An 11,754-nucleotide genomic window follows, 5' to 3' on the forward strand; every position below is an offset into this window, starting at 1 on the left:
CATGACGGGGGGCCCCTCTATGCCACCAGCTCCATGACCCGTTGGTTCGGACCATTACCTACCCAAGCCGTAGTTGGCTCAAGCCAATCTCTGGCCGCGGGTCACTTAGGCCCTAGCCTTGGTGCAGGAGGTTCATGCAAGGGTCCACCCTGCTCTGTTTCGGGGCAAACCCTAGCCGCGGGAGGCTCAGTCCAAGCCCTAAATGCAAGTGGTCTCGGCCAAGCCCTGGGCGCCGTCGGGTCAAACCAAGCCCTAGATGTCGGATGGGGTCAGACTAACCCTGGTGGGTTAGTTCATTGGTGTGCGCACCCAGAAGATAGGTCCACCCCAAACCCTACGACATCCTCCTCTTCAACCGGTTCGGCGCGCATAGGTTCGGGAGCCGCAACGCTCTTCTCTATTCGTGCTCGTGGAGTCCGTTCATCACGGAGTTCGCAAATAGCGAACAGCATGTCTGCCATGAGTGCTTCTACTGATTGCGAGGATCGAAGCACCTCCAGCTGAGCTGTCAAGGGTGGTGGGGTTGGCGGTTCAGGCGCCAGTGGTGGGTCCTTGACCGTAGAAGTCTCACTAGTTATTCTTGCCACCATCCCTCATGTGATTATCATCTAGTCTGAGGATAACGGTGGCTCCGATACCAAATTGTTACGAGCCACTAGAGACGATCCGCAACAAGGGAATGTAGGCCTTGATTAGGGTGAATGATGGTAGATGGAGAGAGTGGAAGGAGGGCTGATGGCGGTGGTGGTGGTGAGGAAGAAGATGGGCTGCGATGGTGGTGGTGATGGTGAGCAAACTTCTCGTCGCTGTAGAAGTACAATGTCCTCCCTTCTGCCACGTGACGGGGGGCCCCTCTATGCCACCAGCTCCATGACCCGTTGGTTCGGACCATTACCTGCCCAAGCCGTAGTTGGCTCAAGCCAATCTCTGGCCACGGGTCGCTCTAGCCCTAGCCTTGGTGTAGGAGGTTCATGCAAGGGTCCACCCTGCTCTGTTTCGGGGCAAACCCTAGCCGCGGGAGGCTTAGTCCAAGCCCTAAATGCAAGTGGTCTCGGCCAAGCCCTGGGCGCCGTCGGGTCAAACCAAGCCCTAGTTGTCGGATGGGATCAGACTAACCCTGGTTGGTTAGCTCATTGGTGTGCGCACCCAAAAGATAGGTCCACCCCAATCCCTACGACATCCTCCTCTTCAATCGGTTCGGCACGCATAGGTTCGGGAGCCGCAACACTCTTCTCTATTCATGCTCGTGGAGTCCGTTCATCACGTAGTTCGCAAATAGCGAACAGCATGTCTGCCATGAGTGCTTCTACTGATTGCAAGGATTGAAGCACCTCCAGCTGAGCTGTCAAGGGTGGTGGGGTTGGCGGTTCAGGCGGTGGATTTATCCTCTCGAGTAGTCCTCGCCAGTGGTGGATCCTTGACCGTAGAAGTCTCACTAGTTATTCTTGCCGCCATCCCTCATGTGATTATCATCTAGTCTGAGGATAACGGTGGCTCCGATACCAAATTGTTACGAGCCACTAGAGACGATCCGCAACAAGGGAATGTAGGCCTTGATTAGGGTGAATGATGGTAGATGGAGAGAGTGGAAGGAGGGGTGATGGCAGTGGTGGCGGTGAGAAAGAAGATGGGCAGCGATGGCGATGGCGGTGGTGGTGGTGAGCAAACTTATCGTAGCAATAGAAGCACAAACCATTGGCCCTCCTTTCCTCAATTTGTGCCAGCGTTTGGCATCGGGAGAAGCTCTTCCGTCGCCCTCCGAAGTTGGTGTGAGGAGCACTAGGTGGAAGGGACTTCTCGTCTTGACGCCAAGTGGGAGGACCAAATCCAGGATTGCTCGATGGAGCCAACTGGGTTCCTCTCCAGTCCATAGGGCTCCATGGCACCTTGGAGCTTCATCATAGCCCCTTGACTTCTCCTCCGTCCTGGCTACTATAGAAAATGCCTGAAACAATGTCCTCATGGCCTTGACCTCCACTTGTATGTTGGACCTGAGTCCACTGACGAAGGTGCTGCAAAGGTCTGAATCTGACCAACCCAGTACGCGATTGCAAATTCTCTCAAATTCTTCTTGATAAACTTGGACTGTGGTCCGTTGAGTTAGCTTAGTCAGGATTGCTTAGAAGTCCCTATACTCACTCGGACCGAACGAAGTACATAGGGTAACGCAAGCTCATCCCAAGACAGAAACAGTTGAGTTCGTTCTATTGCTTGGAACCATCTGATTGCGACATCCTCCAAGTGGAATTAAAACTATTAGGACCTTTTGGTGGTTTCGGGTCCCTTGGTAGGAACTAATCCAGTCGATAGAGCCAGTCTATTGGATAGCCTCCCACGAGCTTGGGGAAATCGAGTCATTTGGTCCAAACTTGAGCAGCTATAGATGGCCCAGCCCGTCTTCATGCATGGCATGTCCCTTCTACCACATGGAGGGGGGTCCCACTATGCCATCGGCTCTATGACCCGTTGGTTTGGACCCTAGCTATAGGTGACTCAGGCCAATCTCTAGCCACAGGTCGCTGAAGCCCTGGCCTTTATGCAGGTGGTTCATGCTAGGGTCCACCCTGCTCTATTTCAGGGCAAACCTTAGCTGTGGGAGGCTCGGTCCAAGCCATAGACGCAAGTGGTTTGGGCCAAGCCCTAAGCGCCGTCGGGTCAGACCAAGTTCTAGCCATCAAATGGCATGGAGTTTTCAGTGCGTCGATGTCCATCTCGTGCACCTAACTCTAGTGGGTTCGTCCATTGGTGTGCACGCCCAAGGGATGGGTCCACCCTAAACCCTACGACATCCTCGTCTTCAACTAGTTCGACACACATAGGTTTGAGACCTGCGGCACTCCTCTCTACTCATGCTCGTGGAGTCCGTTCATCACGGAATTTGCGAATAGACAGCATCTCGATCATGAGTGCTTCTACTAATTGCAAGGATTGAAGCACCTCTAGCTCAGCTGTCGAGTGGGGTTGGAGGTTTTGGCGGTGGACTTGTGTTCTCGGGTAGTCGTCGCCTATGGTGGATCCCTGACCGTAGAAGTCTCACCGATTACTCTTGCTGCCATCCCTCATGTGATTTTCATCTGGTTCGAGGATAACGACGGCTCTGATACCAAATTGTTACAGGCCACTAGAGACAATCCGCAACAAGGGAGTGTAGGCCTTGATTAGGGTGAATGATGGTAGATGGAGAGGGTGGAAAGAGGGGTGATGGCGGTGGTGGTGGTAGTGGTGGTGGTGGTGGTGGTGGTGGTGAGGAAGAAGATGGGCAGCGATGGTGGTGGTGGTGATGGTTAGCAAACTTCTCGTCGTAGTAGAAGCACAAACCCTTGGCTCTCATTTCCTCGATTTGTGCCGGGGTTAGCTGTCGGGAGAAGTTCTTCCATTGCCCTCTGAAGTCGATGAGAGGAGCACTAGGTGGTAGGGATTTCCCCTCTTGACACCGAGTGAGATGACCAAATCCAACATTACTCGATAGAGCCAGTCGGGATTTTCTCCAATCCGTAGGGCTCCATGGCACCTTGGAGTTTCATTGTAGCTCCTTGACCTTCTCCTCCATCACGCCCGCTGTAGAAAATGCCTCCAACAATGTCCTAGGCCTCATGGCCTTGACCTTCGCTAGTATGTCGGACCTTAGTCCACCGACGAAGGTGCTATAGAGGGTTGGGTTTGACCAACCCGATATGCATAGACATGATCAAACGGCCCAGCCCGCCCGTGCCCGGCCCAGACCTGGTCTAGGCCCGACCCGGCCCGAGCCCGAACTACCCATGGGTGGCACGGGCCAGCCCTTTGCCCGCCCGACCCGGCCCGAAAGCCGAGCGCCCGTTTGGCCAGTAACTAGGCCCGCCCATTGCTACAGTACTTTTTGCCCGTTTACTACAGTAATTTACCACTGCTACAGTAAAAAAATTTTGGTATTATACCGTTTTGCATTATTTTAAGCACACCTTTAAAAATTTTTAATTTATTTTAATTTTTTTAAATGGAGGAATATAAATATTTTTTAAAAAAAATAAGCTAATAGTTATAAAATTTCTAAAAATAGCTAAAATATGGGTTGGGCTGAGTGATTGGTGGGTCGGGCCGGCCCAGCCTGACCGACTAGCCCGATCTCTCACGGGCCGATGGGCGGTAACGGGCTAGATTATTCTAGCCCGGCCCGAGTGATTGGTGAGTCGGGCCGTGAACAAATACTTTAGCTCGGTTGACCCGAAAAGCCCGGCCCGGCCCGCCCGATGATCATATCTAGGTATGCAGTTACAAATTCTCTCAAACTCTTCTTGATAAGCTCAGACCGTGGTCTGTTGAGTTAGTTTAGTCAAGATTATTTGGAAGTCTTTATACTTAGTCAGACCGAACCAAGTACATAAGTTGAACGCAAGCTCATCCCATGATAGAAACAGTTGAGTTCATTATGCCGCTTGGAACCATCTGATTGCGACATCCTCCAAGTGATATTATAGTATTTTAGTGTAACAACCTATCCTAAAAAAAATCAAAATCTGTTATGGGCACGACGTGGCTGGCCTCGTGCCCATGCCAATGGGTGCAGCATGGGGGTGCCACACACCCCCTAGCATCGTCGCAGCCAATCGGCTGCGGCCAGCTGGCCACGACTACCGCCAATCCCCCCTACCTCTCTCTCTCTCTCTCTCTCTCTCTCTCTCTCTCTCTCTCTCTCTCTCTCTCTCTCTCTCTCTCTCTCTCTCTCTCTCTCTCTTTCCCCTGCTAACATCGGCATGTAGCCGCCGCCACCTCCACTGACACAGTGAACCTCCTCCCTCCTCTCCTTGGGCTTGGGCTCACCGAAGCCGAGCTGCCGACGAGAGGCCGGCCGCTAGTGGCCAGTGCCCTCCCCACCGACGCTAAGTCCTCCTCCTCCCTTCTTTTCTTTTCTTCTTCTCTTCTCTTCTTTTCCTTTCTTCTTTCTTCTTTCTTCTTCTCCATTCCCGGTTCCTCCTCCTCTTGCTACAACAGTGTTGTAGCAAAGAGGATTATTTTTTTATATATATAATTATTTTCTAATGTTAAGTAAATTAGTTAGTCTATTTAGATAATTAATTATTTTGATAATTTACACTCACTAATATAATTTTACTAAGTATTTTTAGTATAATAATTTATAAATTTTAATTATAAATATTGCCTATAAATTTATTTATAGTTTAGTTATTGTTTATTAGATTAAAATATGTAGTCTCATTCATAATAATCTTACATTTATATTTATTTTTTATATAACTATTTTTAATATATTATTATTGTCTAACAGTTTGTATAAAATGGAATACTAGACTTGCATATTATTTTTGTATAATAAGATAATGACTATTTTGAGTATAATTAATGATTAATTAAATAAAAGCAGGTATTACAAAATAAGTGTTAATAATATTATTTTTTTATAATTATATTTTTATTAAATCATATATATATAGTCGTCTTTGGTTATTTATAAAACGGAGATAAATTACTATTTACTTATTACTTATTCTGTAATTAGCAAACTAGGATTTTTAGTAAATAAATATAAATTATGTTAATAGCATATTAATATTATCACAATTAAATTTATCCTATGAATCTAATCAATTTTAAACATAATAAAATATTATATTTTACTCGAACGGATTATAATCGGATAAACAACTAACATTATTTTACTTAAACATTTTCAGACTCCGAACCCCCTTATTTGAGACCCCGTGGACCTTGCTAGTGATGTGTTACGGTTGATTGATGGACATGAGGGATAGGTGTGTTGGATCTTCTGATCAGAGATGAGTCATCTTATCTCCTAAACGTCTTTCTCAAATTAGGTTATATTATATATTATGTACATACATGTTTTGGCCTCCAGTATGATTATATAACTTTATCTAGAGATGATTTCAGTCAAGCATATTTTTATCATGCATATAATTATGCTAATCTTGGATATGAGTATGATGATTATAAATAAAGATGATGAGAGATGATTATACTATTATAATTTTATGTCTAGTTGATCTATAGAATAAGTATGCATGTAATAGATTAACATGGTTATATATATATTGACTACATGATTGAAGACTGCATTACATCATTTTTTTCTTGGCTTCTTTACCATCTAAATTCATATTATACATTGACTTGTTATTGTACTGGATATATGCATATGATCTGTCATTTAGAAGGAAAGTATGAAATATGATTGATATGATAGTTGATAGAAAGCGTGAGGATACTCGAGTGGGTGTGAGGATTAGGACGCGTTTGGTGGATGATTGATCGCTCGACATAGTCACAATCCTGTTGGCCTTACGTTTGAGATCGTCAGTCTATGTGGACAGCAGACATTCAGACACATACCGTTCGCTAGGGCATATGTGGCAAGTTATCCTCACAAGGTTTCTATCAGCTAGAAGGGTGCCCGGTTTGGATGGATGTTGACTGCGAGTGGCAGGATATAGTTATATTTGAGATACTCTTTGTGGGTAGTAGAGTATGCTCTGAGCCTTTGGGCATGATGTTGAGACCAGGTACCGGCTGTTGACTGTGCACAGTGGGTCTAGTAAGATAATGACATATAAATATGACATTGATGACTAAGATGTTGAGAAATGCATATGATTTCATTATAATCTGATTATCTGATTATTGAGTGGTCCATATACATCATATATGATTGTGTTTGGTACAATAACATGGTCATGGTCGGCATGCATCATGTGTCATATTTGAGAGAGAGTTATGATGATAGTATGACATGGTGATCTGTTTATTTATTATCGAGGATTATAAACTTTTATCAGTTTATGACATGTTATTCACTTTTTATTTATATATTATTGAAGATACATTCATATATTCATTCATGAAATGATGCTCTTTCTAATTCATATTATCTAGTACATGATTTACTCTCTATTTGGCATCACTAATTCGGGGTAAGGTCTATTCACTGAACCTTTTGCTCATGACTCTCTTTATTTTTTTTTTCTAACCCCCTCAGATATGTAGTACATGAGGCAATTTGAGAGATCCCGAAAAATTTTAGATTGATGAGGTGAGCTATAGGTGCGAGAGAGTATAAATGATAATTTGTATAGAAATTGAGTTATATCGTTGTTTGTTATATTTATACTTTATTGTATCATACGGTGATTTGTATAATACATATCAGATTATAGTGTACTTGTAATGCCCCCGATCGGCACGAGCACGTGCATGCCCATGTGCCCACATGGCATGCGTAGCGGTGCACGTGATAAGTCGGGCGGGGCCCGTCACACACAGATACTCTCCTGTGCACATACCCTATCATATGCTAAGAGTATCTCTAGAGATAAATCATACCCTGCCATACGCTAAGGGTATCTTAGAAGAATAATCATACCCTGCCATACGCTAAGGGTATATCAATGATAGTTGTACTATGTCATACACTAAGAGTACAACCATCAGCCATCACCATACTCTGCCATACACTAAGAGTATGTCCAATACCGGTCCGGATCAGATACCGTTCTAGCCATCACAACATATCACATCATATACACATGTATTTTTTATGATTTTCTATATATGATAGATTATATGCATATCCAGTACTACAACAGATCATGCAACTTAGGAATTTAGGTGGTGAAGAAGCCAGTAGAAAAATGATGCAATGCCAACTCCAACCATGTATCTAACACATATATACTCCTGCTAATCTATCATATGCATACTCATGATAGAGATCATCCCAACATAAAACCATAACAGTATAATCATCTTCAATCATCTCTATATATCACCAATATACTCATATCCCAAATCAGCCTAATCAAATGCATGATAAAATATGCTTGACTGAAATCATCTCTAGATAAAGTCATAATCATGCTGGAGGCCAAAACATGCATGTACATTGTAACACCCCCGCTCGGCACGGGCACGTGCACGCCCACGCGCCCACACGGCACGCGCGGCGCACGCGATAGGTCGGGCGGGGCCCGTCACGCACAGATACACTCCTGTGCACATACGATCATGACATCATCAAATAACACCTGCTAACATATCCATGATCACATAATCCATCACCAAATAAATCATACTCTTAACCAAATAAACCTGTTAACATATGAATATCAAAATACACAATAATACACACTAGACCGCTACATAATCTAGCAGGACCCACACAGGCCACAACAAACCATCAAGATACAACTAAACAACTGATACAAGAGTACACTATGATTCGACCTGTATTATACAAATTATCGTCTAATACAATAAGGTACAAATATAACAAACAACGATACAACTCAATGCCTGGTTAAACTATCTTCTATACCGTCTCGCATCAATAGCTCACCTCATCATAACTCTAAAATATATTCTCCAGATATCTCAGGTCGCTATCACGCACCACAGATCTGAGGGGTTAGAAAAGAAATAAAGAGAGTCATGAGCAAAAGGCTCAGTGAATAGACCTTACCCCGAATCAGTGATGTCAAACAGAGAGTAAATCATGTACTGGATAATATGAATCAGAAAGTACCATCATGTCATGAATGAGTATATGAATGTATCCTCAATAATATATAAATGAAAAGTAGATAACACGTCATAACTGATAAAAGTATATAATCCTCGACCATGAGTAAACAAATCTCCATGTCATCTATCATCATAACTCTCTCTCAAATATGACACATGATGCATGCCAATCATGACTATGCTATGATATCAAATGCAACCATATATAATGCATATTGACCACTCGATAATCAGGTAACCGAATGATAATGAAATCATATGCATTTCTCAACATCACGATCATCACCGACATCTCGGTATAATATCATCATACTAGACCACTGTGCACAGTCAACACCCGGTACCCGGTCTTAACATCATGCCCGAAGGCTCCGAGTATACTCTGCCATCCGCAAGGAGTATCTCAAATATAACCATACCCTGCCATCCGCTAAGGGTATCAACATCCATCCAGACCGGGCACCCCACATAGTTGATAGAAACCTCGTGAGGATAACTCGCCACATATGCCCTGGCGAACGGCATGTGTCCGATTGTCTGTGCGCACAGACTCAACTGACCTCGGACATGGGCCACGAGATATCGCATATCAGCGACCATAATCATCAATCCAGGCACCCCTAACCCTGGCGCCTACTCGGGTATCCCCACGCTTTCTATCAACTATCCTATCAATCATATTTCATGCTTTCTTTTTAAATGACAGATCATATGCATATATCCAGTACAATAACGAGTCAATGCATAATAGGAATTTAGGTGGAACAGGAATCAAGAGAAAAATGCTGCAATGTAGTCTCCAACCATGTATCTAACACATGCATATTCTCGCTAGTCTATCACATGCACACTCATACTAGAAATCATCTCGACATAAAATCATAACAGCATAATCATCTCCAATCATCTCTATATATCACCAATGTACTCATATCCCAGATCAGTCTAATCAAATGCATGATAAAATATATGCTCGACTGAAATCATCTCTATATAAAGTCATATAATCATGCTGGAGGCCAAAACATGCATGTACATAATATATAATAAATCCTAATTTGAGAAATGGATCTAGGGGATAAGACTACTCACACTGATCAGAAGATACAAACCACGTATCCCTTACATCCGCCCATCAACCGTGTGACACTTCTCGCTAGCAAGGACAACGGGGTCTCAAATAAGGGGTTCGGAATCTGAAAATATTTAAGTAACATAAAGTTAGTTGTTTATCCCATTATAATCCGTTCGAGTAAAATATGATGATTTATTAGATTTTAGAATTTCTACTTAATTTTATAATTGGCTAGATTTTTATTATAAATAAAATATAAATATAGATAAAAGCCTAATTATAATTAAATTATATCTTGATTAATTGGGGATTATGTAGTCATTATCTTATTTGTTACAAACTAATAATGTATAACAAATTAATAGAATTACTAAAAATGTAGATCATAAGAATATTAGAATATAAATCTAATAATTATAATTTACAAATCTATCTATTAATCTAATAGATATGTAAATAAATAAATAAATAAATATAAGTATTACATATATTTATACCTAATTAATCATTAATGATAAAAATTATCATTAATAAAATTATATTGAAGGATATATAATATTATTAACATAGTTCATGTCTAAATAATCTATTTACATTAATTAAGAAGAAAAATACCTAAATAAATAACCTAAATAAACTAATTAATTAATAAATTAAACACATCTGCCATCAGTGCTGGGCCGAGCCCAACACTGTGCAGAAAGAAAGAGAAGGAGCTGAGGAAGAAGGAGAAAAAGAAAGAAAGAAAGAAGGAAAGAAAGAAGAAGAAGAAGAAGAGGAAGAAGAAGAAGAAGAAGAAGGAGAACAGAAGAGAAAGAGAAGAAAGAGGGGAGGTGAGGGAGGCGGTTGCGGACCCGGGTCGGCGGGGAGGGCACCGGCCGCTGCTGACCAGCCAGCGGCCGGCCTCTCGCCGGTGGCTCGGCTCCGACAAGCCCACCCACGGGCAAGAAAGAGAGAGAGAGAGAGAGAGAGAGAGAGAGAGAGAGAGAGAGAGGAGCTCACCGGTGCTCGTGGAGGTGGCGACGGCGACGACCGGCCTCGACGAGAGAGAGAGATAGAGAGAGAGCCTCAAGAGAGAGAGAGAGATAGAGAGAGATAGAGAGAGATTTAAAGAGAGAGAGAGGGAAGGCGGTGGAGGAGTAGTGGCGGCGCCGGGGCCCGCCGGGGCCCACCGCGGCCAGCTGGCCGCAGCCGCAGGCGCGTGGCGTCCCACCAAGCTGCATGAGCAGCTGGCATGGGCACGAGGCCGGCCACAGTGTGGCCGGTCGCGTCGTGCCCATGATTTTTTTTTTTTTTTTTTTGGGGGATTGGGTTGTTACATACATAATATATAATATATCATAACTTGAGAAAGGCGTCTAGGGGATATGACTACTCACTGTTTGATCAGAAGACCCAATACGCATATCCCTCACGTCTATTGATCAATCGTCACAAATCACTAGCAAGGTCCATGGGGTCTCAAATAAGAGGGTTGGAATCTCAAAATGTTTAAGTAATATAAAATTAAATTACTTATTTATCCAATTGAGATCCGTTTGTGTAACATATGATGATTTATTAGGTTTAAAATTTCTTCTTTTGTTTTTATTAAATAATTTGATCTATATGATAGATCTAATTATAATAATATTAATATGTTATTATTCTAATTGTAGATTTATTTATAAAACTATAGTTTGCTAATTATATATTAAGTATATAATAGTCAATCTCTTTTGATAAAAAAACGTAAAAGAGCTACATGCATAATAATATAATTTAAAATATAAGCACCTATATTATATAATATTATATAATTATACTATAATTATTTTATCACTACTACCCTTACTTAGCAAATTAAGAGTTGCATATAAAATAATCTTTACTTAATCATGTAATATAAACATTAAGTAAGCCTACTATTATACTACACGGATAATAATGTATAATAAGTTGTACATATATATACCTAATTATAAAGACATATATTAATCTAATAAAAATATATAAATTTAAAAATATATTTATGTAGAAATATTTATAATTATAATTAACTGAAATTACACTCATTATGCTTATCTAATAACCATGTTACTAAATATATCTATTCTTGAAAAATTAAACTAAAAATCTAATTTTGATTAACAAAATAACATAATTAA

The 11,754-nt window shown here is 42.0% G+C and overlaps 1 protein-coding gene across 1 annotated transcript in view; it reads right to left on the reverse strand.

The window, feature by feature from the left end:
* Nucleotides 1-8,111: 8,111 nt before the first annotated feature.
* Nucleotides 8,112-11,754, reverse strand: part of LOC140763915 (uncharacterized) — a 65,061-nt gene continuing 61,418 nt past the window's right edge. Inside the window, exon 5 of the transcript XR_012104924.1 lies at nucleotides 8,112-8,408. The gene's annotated coding sequence lies outside the window, so the exon portion shown is untranslated. The remainder of the gene's footprint in view (nucleotides 8,409-11,754) is intronic.

Source organism: Typha angustifolia, chromosome 7, assembly GCF_048772165.1.
Source record: "Typha angustifolia cultivar Huaian chromosome 7, ASM4877216v1, whole genome shotgun sequence".
NCBI lineage: Eukaryota > Viridiplantae > Streptophyta > Magnoliopsida > Poales > Typhaceae > Typha > Typha angustifolia.